Below are 19,619 nucleotides of genomic sequence, written 5' to 3'. Positions count from 1 at the left end.
CAAGATAAACCACCAGGGCGCCACCAGCAATCCTTACACGTGGAAGAAATAGTATTGCAAAAGGGAAAATCAAATTAAAGAGATCAACGCATTATTCTATACACACGACTGCTATCGGCCGCTATCGGCAGCTATCTTACAATAAGATAGTTGTAATCGTAATCGTTACAATAAGTACTATGTTTTAACAGCTCCTCTCTTGGCTGTGTTAACATTTAGAGTGAGATAGACAGTTTTGACAGTTTAACTTATTGTAACAATTATAAAACCTCAATGTCATAAATACGATAAACTACCTCGATATCTGCCAATAGCAGCCTTGTATATAGAATAGATGCGCTGAATTAGTTTTAAAGAACACTTTATTAGAGAAATAAATTATTACAGTATTTGCAAGATCTTATTGTTACTAGAAATAGGAACTATCTTGAATAGAGATCACAGATTGTCTATTCACACTTGAATATGATATCAAAGTCTTGGAAATTCACTAAAATTATTGAAGTATGTAGTTTAATAGTTTGATTTTTGAAAAATATACTGTTTAATAGTTTTACCGAGCTTAGTAATTAGTTTTAAAAAATAAGGAAAATTGCTAAAATTATGGTAATGTAAAAATATCAACCAGCAATATAACCGGACTATTTTCCCAAATTTTTTTCAAACTACATTGAGATTATTATATTGTTGTTTAATTTAATAAAACGCAATTTTTTGTAGTACTTGTTGAATGAAACTTATTGAAAATGTCCCTCTGAGGCGGAGGAAACCGGTACTAATTTATTGATAAAAGTGGAATAAGTACTACAAAAATTGCGTTTTATTAAATTAAACAATAATACAATGGAGTTCCACCATGAATTGACAGTTAACAAAATAAAAGAGTTTAATGTGGTCAAATTAAGATAAGTTAAAAAAATAAAAATACTTAGTCAAATTACAAAAAACTTATTATCCATTCTTTATTGCCAAGTATTCATTATATTTTGAATAGTTATTCTATTGACATGTTCAATACCTCTGTCCAGGAATTAAAGCAATGCTAAAATATTTTTTTATGTCTACCTACTCAACTAATTTTCATAGTTTGATAATGGTGCTTTTTTAATCTACAAAATCAGTCTCGCATTCTTTCCTGTCATACAAAAATTATGATGTAAAGAAAACCCGTAGTCGACCAATACTAACCTATGGGTGTGCTCACTATAATATATAGTAATATATATTATATCAGAGGAAGATGCTGCGCATTATATAAAATTGGTCCATACTAAAAGAACTTGTATAGTCGGCACAATCGGGAACTATAAACCTTCTTCCAAGAAGAATATGTATCCGCATTCGTTAAACTTGGTAGACTCCAATGTGTGGACCATGGCTGTAGTAAAAATGCACAGTGCTTAACCACCGAAGAGAATCCTGGTCGGCTGGTCGATTGAAAGGCCTAGACTCCCTGGTAGAACGGTGTATAGAAAGATACTCGAGCTGCTGGCGCAGACACTTGGAGGACACTGGCTCAAGATATGGGGAGATGTAGGAAGTTCTTGAAGAAGACTAGGACACGCACTGGATAATTAATTAATTGGCCCACTTATAATGATTATTATACATTACTGTAGTATTTTATTATTATTCTATGTAATAATAAATGATTAATAATCGTAATTGTAATTTTATCTCACTCATGTACCGTCAGAAAAGAAAAATAGCAATCATACCACTCAGCTTTACAGGTGTGACACACTTCAACATTGTTGTCAAAACAAATCAAGGTGGCGGAAGCGATTGTCAGCATTTCCTCAATCATAACCTAGATCAACAGTGTCTATTAAGATTTATTTAATTACGACAATGTCTCTTGTAGTGTAGTGAGTTCATTTGTATAAATAGCGAGGACGATCCATAACTCCTCACCACTCATTATGAGTCCGTCACTCGACACAGTCACATGCTTAAGACGATACATCAGTGAAACTAGATAGATAGATTCAGACAGATGATGATGATGATGATGATGATGATGATGATGATGATGATGAGTTACAATTACGTTATATTTGTGTTTGCTCATCTAAATATTCTAAATAATTCTAGTTCGGTCTGTTCGACGTTTTACACCCACAATGGGCGAGCGGTAACGTGTCGGCCAGGGCTCGAAATTGACCGGAGCGCCGTTCCGGTTCATAAAATTCCCAAAATTTTCGCTCTGTCTCATCGAAAAAATAATTTGACCGTCTGAGATTGCCCATAAAAAATCTAAAACTTCTTATTTTTATGAAATACACATAAAATTAAATAGGTACTTAATTATGTTAAGACGGTACTTTAGTGAAACGGCAAATAATTTTCAACTATAGGCGCGACGAAATTTTGGACTCGCTGGCATTCGGACAACGAACGTCGAGGTGTGAATACGTCAATTTGTTTCGTGATGGCGACGGGGGTATTAATTCTTAAATCGTGTAAAGATGACTAAAAACGTTACCCATTTATTTGAAAAAGAAAACATGTCAATGAATATATTATTATTGTTACTAAAAGAACAGAGTCCTGAAATAAACAGAACATTAAATGGACGCATGTTGGATTTATATGACAAATTATATTTCGTTCGGCATGCGTCATTTGCACCTGCGACCCGCAATCCGCGCATCGCCTAGCCACGATCTTTTTAGACCATGCCTCAACTGAGGTATAGCCTTAACAGTAGATCGGTTGTCGTCGGTAAATCTACATCCACCTCACTACCGCTGCCTCAATAATTTCATCATCCTCTTCTTCATCAACTCCAAAGAAATCATTCCGATCAATATAGATTTATTCCACCACTATATATCGTTAATATAGTACGATTTGGTTAGATTTAGTACATACAACAAAAATCATTATTTGACACACATTACATATTGATTTATTGAACTAGGTAAGTATTAGTGGCGAAGGGTGGACGTAGGCTGTTAGGATCTGCACATAAATAGTACACACTAAACTTTGTCAGTCATGCTATTAGACTGAAGTTTACAGATGGCGTGGGTTAGGTTATAAAATTCAATTTAACCCTGCAAAAACTAAGCCATATTAGAAAATAGTCAAAAAATACTCGTCTGTCTATAAAATATCTGCAATTTGATTATGCAATTAAATCATACATAATTTAACTATGAATATTTTATAGTTTTTTTCTATTATAGTGTGGTTTAGGCAGGGCTTAATGAATTAAAAAAATGAACGAACATAATGTGTAATAATATGTATTCTTAATCCAACGAAAACAAATAAGTATGAATGAAAAAATGTTTGCACAATATTGTCGTATCGCCCAAAATATTCCAAAACTATTATGGTTTAGTTTAGGCATGGTTTAATTTATTTTTAAAAACCCCATACCATCTGTAAATCGTAGTCTTGGTTCAATAAAAACAAAAACGTATGACTAATAAAGTTTAAGGTGTTCTTTTATGGTGAACCTTAACAGCCTACCTCCACCCTTCCCTACTAGTAGGTATAGATAAACTAAAGCCCACCTGACAATTTATTGTTAGAAAATAAAGTTGTTGTTTCACGATATTAAAGTCATCTCAAAAATAAACTTTGCGAGACATTTTAGAAACTGTATTATTTCAAGAGTTTAGGCTTAGGGCGTCGCTTATTTGCATTTTATTATAATTTCACCAAAAACAGAGCCTTGACAGTGTGGCATTGGGTTTAAGCATCTGTCGTGATGAGTTTTGTAATATTACCAACCCATTTTGAGCTTTAACGGAAAGCGTGTAGGTACCTAGTTATCCCAACTCGTCCTGTTTTATTTTGCATGGAGAAAATAATAATATTTTGCGTTACCTCTTCTACGAACTCCAAAGCAAAACTTCTTTGATATGACTGTAGGGATGGCAAAGTTTCTAAAGAGTATTTATATAACGGTTAAAACTAGAGAACATAATAATAGGAAGTACGTTACCTTCTAGGTGTGACCAGGGATTGCAATACCGAATGAATATATCAATACCGGTAATTCGGTATTTATTATTGAATACCGGTATTCGTCAAAACATACTATAGAAAAAAAGAAGTACCTATAAATGAATATAACTATTAAAATATATTTAAATCACTATTTTATACACACCACACATTATATACACCCACGGTGGCCGCGCGGCTTAGGCGTTGGACTACAACGCCGTGGGTCCCAAGTTCGAATCCTGGGTCTGGCGAGGACACATATTATTTTTCAATTTGTGTGTGAGTCAGGGTATGGACCTAATAGGTTGAGCAAGTGGCTGACATCCATTTCTCGTAAAAACAAAGTCTGTTAATACAAATCTCTACTCTGTGGAGGCCCATATGATCCTATTAGGATCGGACATGGTCGAAAATTTTATAGCAACCTAAAGTACCTACTTACATTTATAATTGTTGTTGTCCTATATTGGATGTACCTACTATCAACGTTGGATCAATAGTTATAGAATAATTGGAAAATATGATAATTCATCGCGACAATTCTATTAGTATATTTGAGGAATTATGTTTTTAATATTATTTAACTTTTGTTGTTTCATTCTATCTATATTATTTGTATTTTGCAGCATAAAACTTATACATTACGTACAAAATAGTATTAGTAAATAATGAAAAATAACATCGAATTCATTTTTTATAAACATAAACGTGTATGCTTTCTTAATACCTGGTATTTTGAATTTTTGAAGCCGGTATATTGGTATAAATAAATAATTGAATACCCGTATTTGAATACCGGTATTGCAGTCCCTAGGTGTGACTGTAAGAAAATATAATAATTACTGACTGTGGAGAAATATGGGATTAACTTAAACACATATTAAGCAATATGTTATCTTTATCTGTATCATGATATTTGAGGGTATTCATCGGGCCTTGTATTACTTACATTTGATAGTGTGAACATATTATCCAAATAATAAACCAAATCTGGCTTTAAAGTCTTGGTCTAGGGTGGCTGACTTTCGCATTTCCATCTTATTAATCTGTTCTGTGTTTAATACGTACATATATACCAATAAAACACGATCGATTGATCGGTTCACAACCTAAAAACGAAACAATTCAATTAGTATATGATAACAGCTCACTAAACTATGAATATAATATAAACACAAACCTTATTAACTGTAAACAATTGAAATATTTTGCAAAGATTCTTGTATATTAAGTAGAAGCCAGTAGCAAACAAATTTTGAATATAGCCGATATACTGTATTATTTGTTAGTTTAGGTTAGGCTATCATTCTTGAATTCATAAATGTTGCCTAAATCGGCTATGAAAATTGCCGCTATTCCCTCCCTTTATTCCAGTAAAACAGACTTGTACGTTTGCAAATACCTTATGCATGGTCTATTTAGATTTCGTGTTTAATTTTTCTACTTATTTTTCATCTTCGACCACATCCGCTGCTCATTAATAGTATATGGACACAACACGGCGTGTCCAAGAACCTCTGTCGCTCGCAATTCTTCTTTTATCTTCATCTCGTATCTCTATGTACAGAATGTGGCATTCCAGAGTTACGGAATCATCTTGAAAAACAGACAAACCTTGGCATACTAGTTCCAACGTCGCTTCTTCATATATAGTGTGACGAGAAGCTGCCTGCTCCACTATAATAACTCCTCGGAACCCATTAAGTTAATATGCCATCACACACCCAGTATCTACTGCAAACATCTGTTCTGGTTTTAACTGAGTACATTCCTCATCGAGTTGAATTTTACTCCAACTATTCTCATTTGGAAGGCGATCTTTCTTTGTAAAAAAGTAACAACTTACATGTGGTGCACCCTGGGGTATTTAACACTGTCTACAATCTCAATGTTTTTTCTGTCGTTAATTTGGGAGAAGTCTGGATAAGGACAGATGGTGCTATTGCATAAAACGTTTAATTTACCTTGGTTATGATTTCATTTAGGTACTGCCCGAAAACTCATTTAGTATTTATGCTTTTTGGAAGGCAAAGTTGTCATTGAAATATCTGCTTAAAACCATTGCTTAGACGTTGTTTCAAGCTAATTTCACGCAGAGGTGCACCCCCAAAATTATAAGAAAGCAAACCCACATGAATGAATATTATAATTATATGAACACTTAACTTGGTAAAATATATAAACATATTATAATATTATAACGGTAATAAAAATATTGTATATCCATTTTTAAAACCACACCGAACTATACAGACATGATACAGACTGTGATAATATGATCAATTTTTTTATTCGTTGATTTGATAGAAGAATTCATTTCAATTGTTTCGAATGTTCCATAATATTTAAAAAAATATTTTTATGCTACATTCGAATAAAATCGAATGTCTCATGGTGTCTTGATACTTTATGATTTTTCATGATGAATATAAAGCGCGAAATATATTATGGTGCATCTCGCGGCCTATCACGTGACGTCACAGTAAGCTGCCGCTACGAGAAAAAATGTGTATTGTAATTGTTCTTGATATTTAAAATGTTATACAGACTGGTGCTCCCATCCCGTTGCAGATTTTGAACCTTTAAACAAACATTGTCAGTTAATACTTTGGACGCTGAAGACGCACATGCGCGTAATGACCAGGCGGCCGATCGATGTAATTAACGTGCATTTTAAAGGTGCTAATTAAAAAATAATCATCTACTCAGCAGCGAATGCGTTAATAAATCTGCCGAAATCACCAGAACAACAATGAGGTCACCTCACGTTGAACTGCACTGCATCGACACCTGAATGACTCAATGAACGTTTTTATCATCTTCTACATGCCTACACTTTGTCGACTCTTGTCAAAATTAGGTTTTTTTTTTGTTTTTAGCGGTTGGCACTATGTATTTTCTATAAGAATGTTGTCTATTATCTATGGTATGCAGGTTAAATTCTGTTCAAAATATTATATCGCAATAGATGCAATATCGCAAGTAATTTTAACGCAGGCACACGCAGAAACTATTAAAATTAATTGAAATTAAAATGAATAATGAATACTAATTCAAAATACTAATACATTGGATTCGGCACTCTCTCTCATTGAATTTATAGGGATGGTGATCATTAAAAATATTCTGCAGGAACCATAGAGTAAATTTGTCGCTGTGACAGCATGTCACAGTACGCGACGTGCATCATAATATAATTGAAGCATTAGTCTGACATTCCATTCCTTCAAATAATTTCACGCTTTTGCTGTTAGATAATTTTTCTTCAAATATATCCACGCATTCTAACAAACCGTGCGATAACGTGACATACCTAAATAACACTAGTAGAATAGGGATTATGCCCTTTATTCGCCTAACGATCGATTAATCACTCGAAGCCCTCCAAAGGCTCCTCGAAAGCCTTTTCAGATGACATGCCGATCAATTCAAAGGACTATGAAAAGGTGAAAAGAAAGTAAAAAAAAAAAAACTTAGATGCGGAGATTTGACACCGTCGGGCAGACGTCGGTAATCTTTTTGTAATAGAGAACTTTTATAATTTAATTATTATGGAAATATGTGCAAAAGTTAATCATTGGGCACCACCATTTTGAAATATTCGCAAAAATCATTAATCATCTTATTATGAGAACTGTTTTGTTTTCGGCAACGGAAATCCTTACCAACGGGCCCTGATCCTTCACGTGGTCCAGTGGAAGATGTATGTCAGTAATAAGACTCGATAGATGTTAATCTTGAGAGATGTTTAATCGTCAATTCTCAATTTACAGTTACATCGTGTACAACTAAAAGGGAAGGAACTCAGGAGAGTTCGTCCCGCAGTGAAAAAACTCGGTGAGCAGTTAATGATATCAGAATCATTTACAATAGTATAAAATAAGAAATGTAAGTTAGTAATATTAGTGACGCTTAGTTCATGTACAAGGGTTTATTTATGTGTGTAGTAACACAGCTAGATAGGGTGGATAAATTAGGGTTGATCAATAATATAATATTGAGTAGGTACATTGCAATAGTAAGTAGTAAGTTTGATACGGTCGACAGTTTCATATACCTTGGATCTCTTGTAACTCGACATAATGATATTACAGAAGAAATCAACAAGAGAATCATGTCTGCGAATAAATGCTACTTTGGCCTGTTAAGACATTTTAAGTCCCGCATACTATCTCGCCGAACTAAAAGCACTCTTTACAAGACACTTGTAAAGCCAGTGCTCACCTACGCATCGGAAATCTGGACATTAACTCTGCGAAATGAATGAGCCCTGAACATATTTGAAAGAAAAATTCTCCGCCGCATATATGGACCGATAAAGGACGGCACCAATTGGAGGAGAAGATATAATGCTGAGCTCTACAGGCTGTGTAAAGATTGCAGCGCAGTTCAATCAATTAAGATTGGGAGACTGCAATGGCTAGGTCATGTGCACCGTATGAATGACAATAAACCGGCAAAGAGAGTGATGTCCAGCAATCTAATAGGGCGTAGAAGAAGAGGCAGGCCAAAGATTCGCTGGTTGGATGGAACTGCCGTATTCTGGGGGTACCGAATTGGAAAGCGGCCAGACTAGATAAGGACAGGTGGAGGGAGCTGTTGAAGGAGGCCAGGACACCGGGTTATTGCGCCCTTGATGATGATGATGTCATTACAATAGTCGAAATCACGATCGAATATTCTTAATATGTGTACATGGTTAGTAACGTTGGGTGTCGATGAATTAAACAAAAGACAATTTACTGTCATTGGGGAGTTATTATAGAGAGGGGAGTTACATATACATAACAGAACTACAAAAATAGTATATATTATTACATTTGTGCACAAATCAGTAGATAACTAGAAAAATCCTTGACGTGATTGAAAATACATGACAGTTGAATGATGATGCGTGCCCCCTTACCAAGTTATTTATCCATGTAATATCCAGTTAGGATGCGAACGACTTGTAGTAGTCGTTTCTAAATTCATATAAAATTACAAAAAAATAATGCACGCCACACTTTATACAATGCAAAAATGACACGCAGATACAGTGAATTCGTGATAACCTACAAAATAATATTATGTAGAATATTTTTGTATTTACATCAACTAGAGTAATTCAATCTTCTTCTTCTTTGCCCATATCCGCCCCTTAACTGGAGCATATGGACACCACGCGGCGCCTCCAAGAATCCCTGTCGCTCGCCAGTCTTCTTGCTTCGTTCCAGGTCAAACCAGCATCCCGTAGCTCCGCCGTATACACTCTGTAGATTGTATTTAGCGGCCTTCCAGGACGCCGGAATCCGGTCGGCTTGAAGAACAGGCAAGCCAGGTTAAAGTTCTCTTCTGGCATCCGCAGCACGTGGCCGAGCCAGGTCCAACGTCGCCTCTTCACTTTCAGCGTGATGAGAGGCTGCTTGGTACGTTCTCTTATCTCCTCGTTGCTCCTAAAGTCATACCACCGCACACCCAGTATTCGTCGCAAACATCTGTTTTCGAAGCTCAGTATACGGTTGCTCTGAGCCTTCGTAAGGTGCCATGATTCGCTACCGTAAAGCAGCACCGTCAGAATGCAAGCGTCGAATAGGCGGCATTTGGTTTTGACCGAGTACAATCGTGAGTCCCAGACATTTCGCATCGAGTTGAATGTTGCTCCAGCCATTCCCATTCGGATAGCGAGCTCTTTCTGCAAAATGCCATCTCCCGTGATGTGTACCCCCAGGTACTTGAAGCTGTCGACGCTCTCGATGCTCTGTCCATCGCTAATCAGAGGGAAATCTGGATCAGGACAGGTGCTATTGCACAAGACGTTGGTTTTCTTCGCGTTGATTTTCAAACCAACGCGAGAGGAGTTGTTATGCAACCTGTCGATTGTCTCTTGAATGCCCTCGATTGAGTTGTCGAATAGGACAGCATCATCGGCGTATTCCAGGTCGCATAGCTTCACCGTGGGGGTAACAGGTATGCCTCGGTCGGGTGGTATTGACTTCCGTAGTATGAAGTCAAAGAGAATGATAAAGAGAAACGGTGCAAGGACACAACCCTGTCTGACTCCGGTCGTGACCCCGAACCATTCCGTGACAGTGTCTCCAATTCTGACACAGCATTCGCTATTCTCGTGCAGGCTTTTGATTATGGCAATGATCTTGGGAGGGATCCCGTATGCTCCCAGTATCATCCAGAGCGAGGGGCGGTGCGGACTGTCGAAAGCCTTCTCATAATCCACAAAACAGCAGGCCATCGGACTGTTCAACTCATGGCTCTGCTGGAGAAGACATCGAAGGTTGTGGATTTGGTCTGCACACGCTCGACCAGGTAGAAACCCGGCTTGGTTTTTCCTGAGGACGTGCATTATTGGGTCCCTTATTCTCATCAAAATGATGTTTGCCAAAATCTTTCCCGGAACACTGAGTAGCGTAATGCCTCGGTAATTGTCGCAGCTTAGAGGGTGACCCTCTAAGCTGCGAAAGGTAATTCAATATCTACTAGAAAATCTAGCTAGTAGTTTAGAGAGCTCGGGGCAGTACGTGTGCTTCAGTGCTAAGATTCATACACACAGGTGTCCTTAATAATATAAACGAATATAATATTATCTCTATATATATAAAAATCTCGTGTCACGATGTTTGTGGCCGCACTCCTCCGAAATGGCTTCACCGATTTTTATGATTTTTTTAATGTATATTTTTTAGGTATGAGAATAGGTCAACAAGTATATTTCATACCGCTAGGTGATTAGGGTATCTCTATCCAGAAAAATTTTTCTTTCATTTTTTTGAAAATTTTTTTTTGTATTTTTTTTATTATTTGGCATCAAAAAATACCTATAATACCAAATTTTCACTCTCCTAGCCCTACCCTCCCATTTTTTAATCGCGATTTTATTATTTTTGTATGAACAAATTTAACCGTCGTTCGTATTTCAAACAGAACGAAATTATTTATGTTGTTGAATGACAGATGGCGCTACGTCCGAGAAGAATTCAAGAGAAGCATCGCGTCATTTTGACATTTCATTCGGCATATCACAACGCAGTGCGTGCAAAATTTTGTACAGTGCACAATGCCAGCAAGACGCAAGGGGGGCCATTTGGGCCGTCGAACGAATAAAGCAACAAACATGCGAAATAGTAGAGCAGAAAGAACAGACGGACAAATCCAACAAGATAACAAAGACGTGCATGTGAGCATGTCGCAATTGCGTGCATCTCAATCACAAGAGGCACGAGCAGAATGAAATCAACAACGACAATTGGAACGGAGCCAAGCGTGCCGGTTCGTAGTTAACAAACGCAGAGCAAATGACTGACAACGCCAACAAGTACATCGAGCATTTACATCCGCTTCGTTCCTTCGTCTCGCATTCGAGTACGAGCCAGATATTTCATCCGAAAGTGCTTATTGGTGCTAAGGACAAAGAATGTCTCCATTGCCATGCACTCAAATTCAAACATGAGTCAGCCGGGATGTGTTGCGCATCAGGAAAAGTGCAACTACCAGAAATTGAGACACCACCAGAACCATTGAACGGCTTGCTCATCGGCACGGTTCCAGATTCAAACCTGTTGCTGAAGTCCATTCGCACATTCAATTCATGCTTCCAAATGACTTCGTTCAGAGCAACAGAAATAGTTCACAATACTGCGGCAAATGGTCAACAATTCCATTCTACGTTCAAAATCAAAGGCCAAGTATACCACAAAGTAGGCTCATTGCTGCCAATGCCAAACGAACCACATATTTTTTTACAAATCTGCTTCATGGGCGGTGAGGACAACAATCGTGTGGATGCACGTTGCGGCTACAATAACCTCAATTTGCCTAATGCCAGGCGCATCGTCGGCGAACTGGACGCCATATTGAATGAGCACAATGAATTATTGAATTTCTTCAAAGCACACATGCACGAATTGCAAAGTGACAATCACGCTATTGTTATCAATCCTGATAAAACACCAGCTGGAGAGCACGTGCATCGATTCAATGCGCCTGTTGTTGACGACATTGCTGGAATCATGGTTGGCGACCGTACATCGACGCGAGAAATCGTGATTCGAAGAAGAAACAATAATCTGGAGTTCATCGCTGACGCACACCGTTCCTACGACGCTCTCCAATATCCGCTAATTTTCTGGAAGGGACAAGACGGATATTGCATAAACATTAAACAACGATATCCTGTCACAGGTAATTCATTGATTATGAACATCATTACTCATTTTGAATTGAGAAAATGAATGGTTGGTGTTTTTTTTTTATCGGCGGTCATCGTCTACAGCGCTTCATTCCTCTTTCTGTCATAGATCCCATCCCCACACACTTACGATACATTCGTTATTTTTTATTTAACAACCAAAATATTCACTAGAAATAATGTATATGGCAGAACAACGTTTGCCGGGTCAGCTAGTAATAATATATAATAGAGCTATAGTATAACGGATATACCTACAACATCCACCACAGGATCAAATTACGCGAAAATTTATTACAAACATATTCTATGCCATCACTCTTGCCAGGAACATATTATAAAGAACATCACACGAACTCATGCAGATACTAACAGGCCACGGAGCACCGGGAGACTATATAAAAGGATTTTAATTGAGTGACGATGACTTCTGTTCATGTGACGGCTACACATCAAAAACTGTGTTACATATCATCAACGACTGCCCAATACTAAAAAAAGGAGCAATGGGCTATAGAAGCTTAGAAATCACGAAATATTAACCAACAAAACAACACAAGAGCAATACACAAAATATTTAATTCTAATCGTAAAGAAAACCAAATAGATAAATGGAGGATTATAATTAACTGCACATCTGCAAACTCTAATCGATCAAAATTTAGAATGTCACCATACATGCATATATGTAAATGACTCAATGTAATTAACCGCCTTGTAAGAAAAAGCAAGTGCATGGCCCTTTAATAATATAATATATTATATACACGTATGTGGTCTCAAACCGAGAGTTGCACCATGTTGCCGACCTCTGCTGTTACTGTCGAGGGTTCAAAGCTTAACACGGCTGCTAAATTCTGCCAGATAATCTGCTTTATATAAAGCGAAGCTAAGTGTTTTAGATTTGTACAGATTCACTGATGCGGCGCTTTTTTTATATTGTCGATTAAGCTCTGGAAAGCTTTCGGCCTTCCATTAAGACAGTTAGTTATATTTACTTACAATCACAATACAATCACAATACTTCTTAGTGGGATAAATACATTCCGCGGTCAAGAGGTATTGACATTAGTAGTATGAGGTGAAAGAGGATTATGACGAGATATGGAGAAAAGACACAACACTGGCTAATTCTGGTGATGACACTCGACTATTCTGTACTAATGTTATCCATTTTGGAGATCTTTCACGCATCTAAATAAATATTATTATTATGAATCCGGGATACTGCAGTGGCGAAGGGTGACTTTTGGAAACAGGTAGGCTGTGGATAAAGCACACTTGTTAGATGTATTTACGGGAAGATAATCCGACATAAGTACTGATGAATAGGTAGGTACACAAAAACCGATGAAATTTCAAAAGCTCACTTATGGTATAAAATTAAGCAATTAATTTGAATTATGTATTTTCTTAAATATAAACGCAAGATACGCTCAAAATATATTGAAAATGTCCGTTGTTGTGAATCTGTTCCATAACAATTTATAATTTAACCCGTAAACTAGACATTTTAAAATACGTCTATATTTAAAACACAGACTTAGATACAATATCAGATTTCAACTTACATAATTGGCTGAATAAATTGTCTTAGTCTATGAATAAACTAACTGACAAATAAAAATCACGAGATAAATTATTTATTATTTTTAACAACACAATCAATATTTATATGTGATTGAATCCCTAGAAATATTTTTATTAAATTATCTTATAAATTATTTTGAATAAATGTGCACTTACGTAATATGTAAGCGTAAGCGCTCCTTAAATAGCTTACCAATTTATATGGGCCGCCGCAGACGTCTTGAAATTATGAGAAACAAACTTCATATAAAAAAAGCTTTCGATTCATGCGAACGTAATCCATACAATATGTAAAGCGAAACGAGATGTCGCTTTTTTTAAAAATCTTCGAGACATGCCATAAATGGTGCTTATTAGAATAGTGAAAGAGATCATAAAATTATTATGACAATTATACGATAGATGTCGTGGGACATATTGAATATATTATCATGTGATTATATTATTTAATATGTCAATATGAAATTAAAAAATATTTTTCTTAAGAAGGTAGGCTTTAAATAATCGCCTAGTATGGAGTCTTCGCCACTGCGGGATAGGGATTGCAATACCGATATTTCAAAACCGGTATTCCAGTATTTATCAACACCGAAATACCGATTTAAATATCCAAAATACCGAGATTTTCGGTATTAACCCATTGCAGACAGAATTAATTTTTCAGGATCACTTAAAAAGGCACACTGATTACTAAAATTGATATTACTCATGTATTATTCATTCAAATAAATCTTTTAAATATTTATAGGTTTTAAAATTTTCTATTAAGTATTTACATTTTAAGTAAACTTTGTGTATATGTGGAATGAAAAAAAACATATCAAATATAGTTTTTTGGATTTTTTTATCATTTTTTTAATACAAAATGACAAAGATAAAAAGTCCATGATAGAAGTAAATAATAAAAGGAAAATATACTAAAACTGGAGCTTAATATAATACTCTTTAAGATATTTAGAAGATGAAGGGCCATTTTATGTTTATTTCTGTCTCAAACACCTCATACCTAGCGAACTGATCATTATTTTGACAAATTTAAATAAAAATAGATTTTATAAATCAAATATTTAATAAAAAATATATTGGACTGTATATAATTAACATCATAAAATGATAGCTACATCTATTATTAAGTAATTTCAACTTTTAAAAAAATCTAAATATAATGAAATTTTTTCGATTTTCATGTCCTGCATCCTGTAACACCGGCGCCAAATTGGCGCCGATAGGCCGCGACCATTCTCGTTTACGTTTTTGACGATGAATTTAATGTTATTTCTTCATTAATTTGTACTGTATTTCCTAGCCAATTTAGTATATAAGTTATCTGCTGATAAAATGCAAAATATTGACTGAATCAAACATAGGTGAAATAACAATAAAACACAATTCATTAAATATACCCATTTATAAAATTGTATCGATAAATTAACACACCGATATTATTATAAAAAAAAACATCCGTGACAATTTTATTAATGCTCAATTATTCTATAATAACATTATTGATGATTGTACAAGTTTCGAATTGAAGAAACTTTTCCTGCAGCCGTGCTTATTTACACTTAATGAGCAATCCTTTTTGAGCGCTTTAGTTGAAATTATCAATATGTATATTCAAATGATTTCTTAAAATCACCTATAATATTGTGATTAATACATATTTTTACAAAACCATATCACCCAAAGTATACCAAAACTATTATGGTTTCATTTAGGTAAGGTTTATTTTTTTAAAAAAACTAACCAATAGCATTTATTATGTAAACTTTACTGTAGTCTTATTTCAATAAAAACAAATACGTATGACTGTCAAAGTTAAGTGTGCACTATTTATGGCGGATCTTAACAGCCTACCTCCACCCTTCGCCACTGCCGTATGGTAAGTCTAGGTATAGATATCACTTGACATGGACTAGGCATCATTTACTTATGTTTAATTAAAATAATTACAAAATAAAAAGAACTTTTTATGTACAACGTTTTTAAATTTTCTGTTGAATCATATAAACTTGACTTGACTTGACTAGCTTAAACGGTCAAAAAAATTTTTACTTGATAGAAATAATACTGAAATGTCATTCTGACATTTCATTTTGATTTCCATAGTAACGCACGTATATATTAATAATTTAGTTGCTAGGACCCCAGACCCCTAGCAACCAATAACAGTGGATTAGATTACGGATTTCTTCCGAAATAACTTTTCATACAAAACAGAATTAACCGAAAATGAATTCAATTCTACTTAAAGATGGCTAAAAAAATTTAAAAAAATCTTTGGCATCGTGTTCTGATATATTCTAAAAGTTTTAAATGTCTAGCTAGTCGGGAAGTTAGTTAAAAATCGATTGCAAGATTTGTACTGGATAAACAACCACCGGACAAATAAGAATACGGCCTAATAAAAACGTTGTAATAAAATACATCTAACCACAATAGTGTAATGTTTATTTAGTTTAATTCAGTAAAATGTTAGAGAATATCATTGAAAGTGATTTTTTACAATTTGATTGTAACTTTAATGCTGAATTGCGTAGTTTCTACAACATAATATTAATTATCTGAAATCTAACTGTATCATTAATAAATTAATCAAAATTCATTGGTGAAAGTATTATGTAATGACAGGTTACAATGATTTACACTAGTCGCTAATGGGCAACTGAGAAAGCTTTTTGTCACAAAACATAGGACGAAGATAATCTGTTTTCCAAAGTTTACGAATTGGGATTACGTAATAATTATTATTATATTCACGAAAGCTGTTCTTGACCAATTGTAATATTATCTAAAATGTGAATTTTATTTGTAAATTAATATCAGTAAATTCTAAAAATTTACGCGAATTTCACGCAATGAAAATTTCATAAAAGTTTCCCTTTGGGTAATAGCACCTGTACACATGCATGGAATTACTGTCGGCAATTGTGCTTATTTTAAACTGTCATGACAATAACTGTTTACACGTAAAAGTACTGACTGTCTCTCCAATCTCATTCTTCAAGAGTAAGCGAGACGCGAGGTTGTCATTTTATACTACTATCTGACAGGTCGTATTGAAAATCGGAGCTCAAAATGAGTAGTTCGTTTTTTTACCGGCACGTTCTCTATCGCTCTACTGCGCAGGCGCAGATCGAAATAATCTTACTTGCGCGCAATAAATCATCACAATTTGGAATCTTCCAATCTTGTTTGATTTATGCACGTAATCTTGCCAGCTGCAGGATAATACATATTTCCCCATACATTTTCGTACTGTGCACAGTACATCCATGTACGTGTAAACGGGGTATAATGATATATAAGAGGGTCTATTTTTCGGCAAAATAAAGCCGTGTTTCTTGCATATAACGAACAGTAGAACCTCGATTTTATTATTATTAACTTAACTATGAAACGTTATACCATCGTGTTGCTTCTCTGTACGGCTACCAAATGTAAACACAACATAATAACAACATAATTATATTAGATGCCCACCAACATAATTTTGTCTTGTTTTTTTACACATGTATAATAATTATGATTATTTTTATTGAATATAAACAAGATTTAAGATGGTAGCGTTATTTTTACTAAACATAATAATATTATGTATTAACTTTTTTTTTATTCATCGAATAATTCACATGACTTAAGGCCATGCATTAGTTGAGGCACGGTCTAAAAAGATCGTTGCTAGGCGATGTGCGGATTGCGGGTCGCGGGTGAAAATGACGCCTGTCAAACGAAATATTATTTCTCATATAAATCCAACATACGTCCATTTTATGTTCTGTTTATTATTCTATTAGTATCAATAATAATATATTCATTGACATGTTTGCTTTTTAAAGTAAATGGGTAAAGTTTTTAGTCATCTTTACACGATTTTAGAATTAATTGGCCCGTCGCCATCACCCAGCAAAGTGACGTGCGTCCGACTCCACGTTCTCTCAAGGAATGCGAAGCAAGTACAAATTTTCGTCGCGCGTACAGTTGAACATTATTTGGCGTTTCACTGATGCGTCACCTTAAGAATTTAAAGCTGGAAAGCCCTTTAGCGAGTTTTTTAAGAGCCATTACTTAAAATTTATCGTTATTAGATAGGATACCTATAGAATTGTGGTAGATGTACGTGGGCGTTAAATCCGAGAGACGCAGGTTCAATTCTTGCTTCATTCTTGGTGTCGTATTTGAATAAAAAAAAGATTTTTTCTACTGGTTATATAAATATTTTCTCAGAAGTGTTTTCAAAATTATGTATGTTAAACATAATATGAATCAGAAATATACCAATCCATGTATGCTTATTTAAATTAACTAAATTAAGGTAAGTACCTGTAGTTAAGGAAAGTGAAATACATATATGTGTTCCAATTCCATGTTGCAATATTCACAAACTCACGACTGTATTGAAACTGAGACTGCATTGAAATCAAATCTCACCTATTCGATTAATGCACTATACAGATATTTTACATGATGTTTCAACATAATTTCATAACCAATAATATTAAATATTTAATATTGAGGCATCTATGGTTTGTTATAAATTTCCAAAAAATAATGAGTAGGTATATTATATCTCTCTATTCAGAGTATACATATATGAAAAACTGTTGATGTGGGGTGTTTTTGCTTTAATGTATATGTAGTATCAACTTTTACCTAGTGCGTAAAGCAGCAGCGAAGGGTGTATGTAGGCTGTTAAGATCTGACGTAAATAGTGCACGCTAAACTTTGTCAGTCAAACGTATTTGATTTTATCTAACTAAGACTACAATGAGTAGTTAATGTTGGTTAGTCTTTAAAATTCAATTATACACTGCCTAACCAAACCATAATCGATAAAAAATATTCTTCTATCTATAAAATATCTAAAATAATGTATGATAGTTTATAGATAGAAGAATATTTTTATCGATAATGGTTTGGTTTAGGCCGGGATTAATGAATTTAAAAAACAAACTGACCAATACCATCTGTACTATGTATTCTTAATTCATGGACAATATTATATAAGTATGAGTTAAAAAATGTGCAATATTTTTGTCGGATCGCTCATAGTATAATATATAAGTGTGGCTTGGTTTAGGTAGGGTTTAATTATATTTCAAAAACTGACCAGCACTATAATTATAATGTCTGAGACATTCACGGTTGATTTTTTATCGTAATAGATTCTTGGGTTTTCGCCACGTGAACTAGCACCATTTACATATTGTATTCTTAGTTCATTAAAAACAAATAAATATGACTGACAGAGTTCAGTGTCTAGTATTTATGTCGAATTTTAACAGTATACCTCCACCCTTCACCACTGACGTAGAGTGGCCTTTTTATATAAATTCGAAACCATGAAGAACCCAATGGATTGGACGAATGACTGACAATCTCAGAATTGAAAATAGTAATCAATTACTTTCATATTACGCATGTTTAAGTTCCAAACCAGGAAGTTTTCGTCAACACCTTTGACCATAAAATAAAAAAACTTGTGAATACATTATTCAAAATACAATTATAATTATGTTTGTATTTAACATTTACAATAGATAAAAGCTGGATTATCGGAGTAACTAGAAGATAAATCGAAAAGTATCTGATTATCTGGGTATTGGAAAACTAGAGTGATTTGTGGATGATTACTCGGGAAAGTTTACTACTTTGGGAAAGCTGTTATAGTGAAATTGGTATGTTATATATTTTACTGTAGTCTATGTATACAATCAGTGGCGACTCGATGACTTTCTAGGTGGTGGGATTTAGCCATTAAATATTAAATATACATAACTACCTACTTTCTCATATTAGACATTACGTACCATGCTGCTTATAATAATATGATTTTATTAATGAGAAAATGAATGATTTTAAGAATAAATAATACGATTATCTG

General features: G+C 34.7%; 1 protein-coding gene and 1 pseudogene across 1 annotated transcript in view; both read left to right on the top strand.

The window, feature by feature from the left end:
- LOC147069673 (ras-like protein family member 10B) overlaps positions 1 to 19,619 on the top strand; it is a 317,782-nt gene that overhangs the window by 14,906 nt on the left and 283,257 nt on the right. The gene's annotated exons all lie outside the window — the stretch shown is intronic.
- LOC147069676 (uncharacterized) lies at positions 10,572 to 12,239 on the top strand (annotated as a pseudogene).

Source organism: Rhyacophila brunnea, unplaced genomic scaffold (assembly GCF_057557595.1).
Source record: "Rhyacophila brunnea isolate RB1 unplaced genomic scaffold, BYU_Rbru_1.0 scaffold_23, whole genome shotgun sequence".
NCBI classification, from domain to species: domain Eukaryota; kingdom Metazoa; phylum Arthropoda; class Insecta; order Trichoptera; family Rhyacophilidae; genus Rhyacophila; species Rhyacophila brunnea.
The sequence above is the reverse complement of the archived record's forward strand: the minus strand, read 5'-3'. Positions and strand labels throughout refer to the sequence as shown.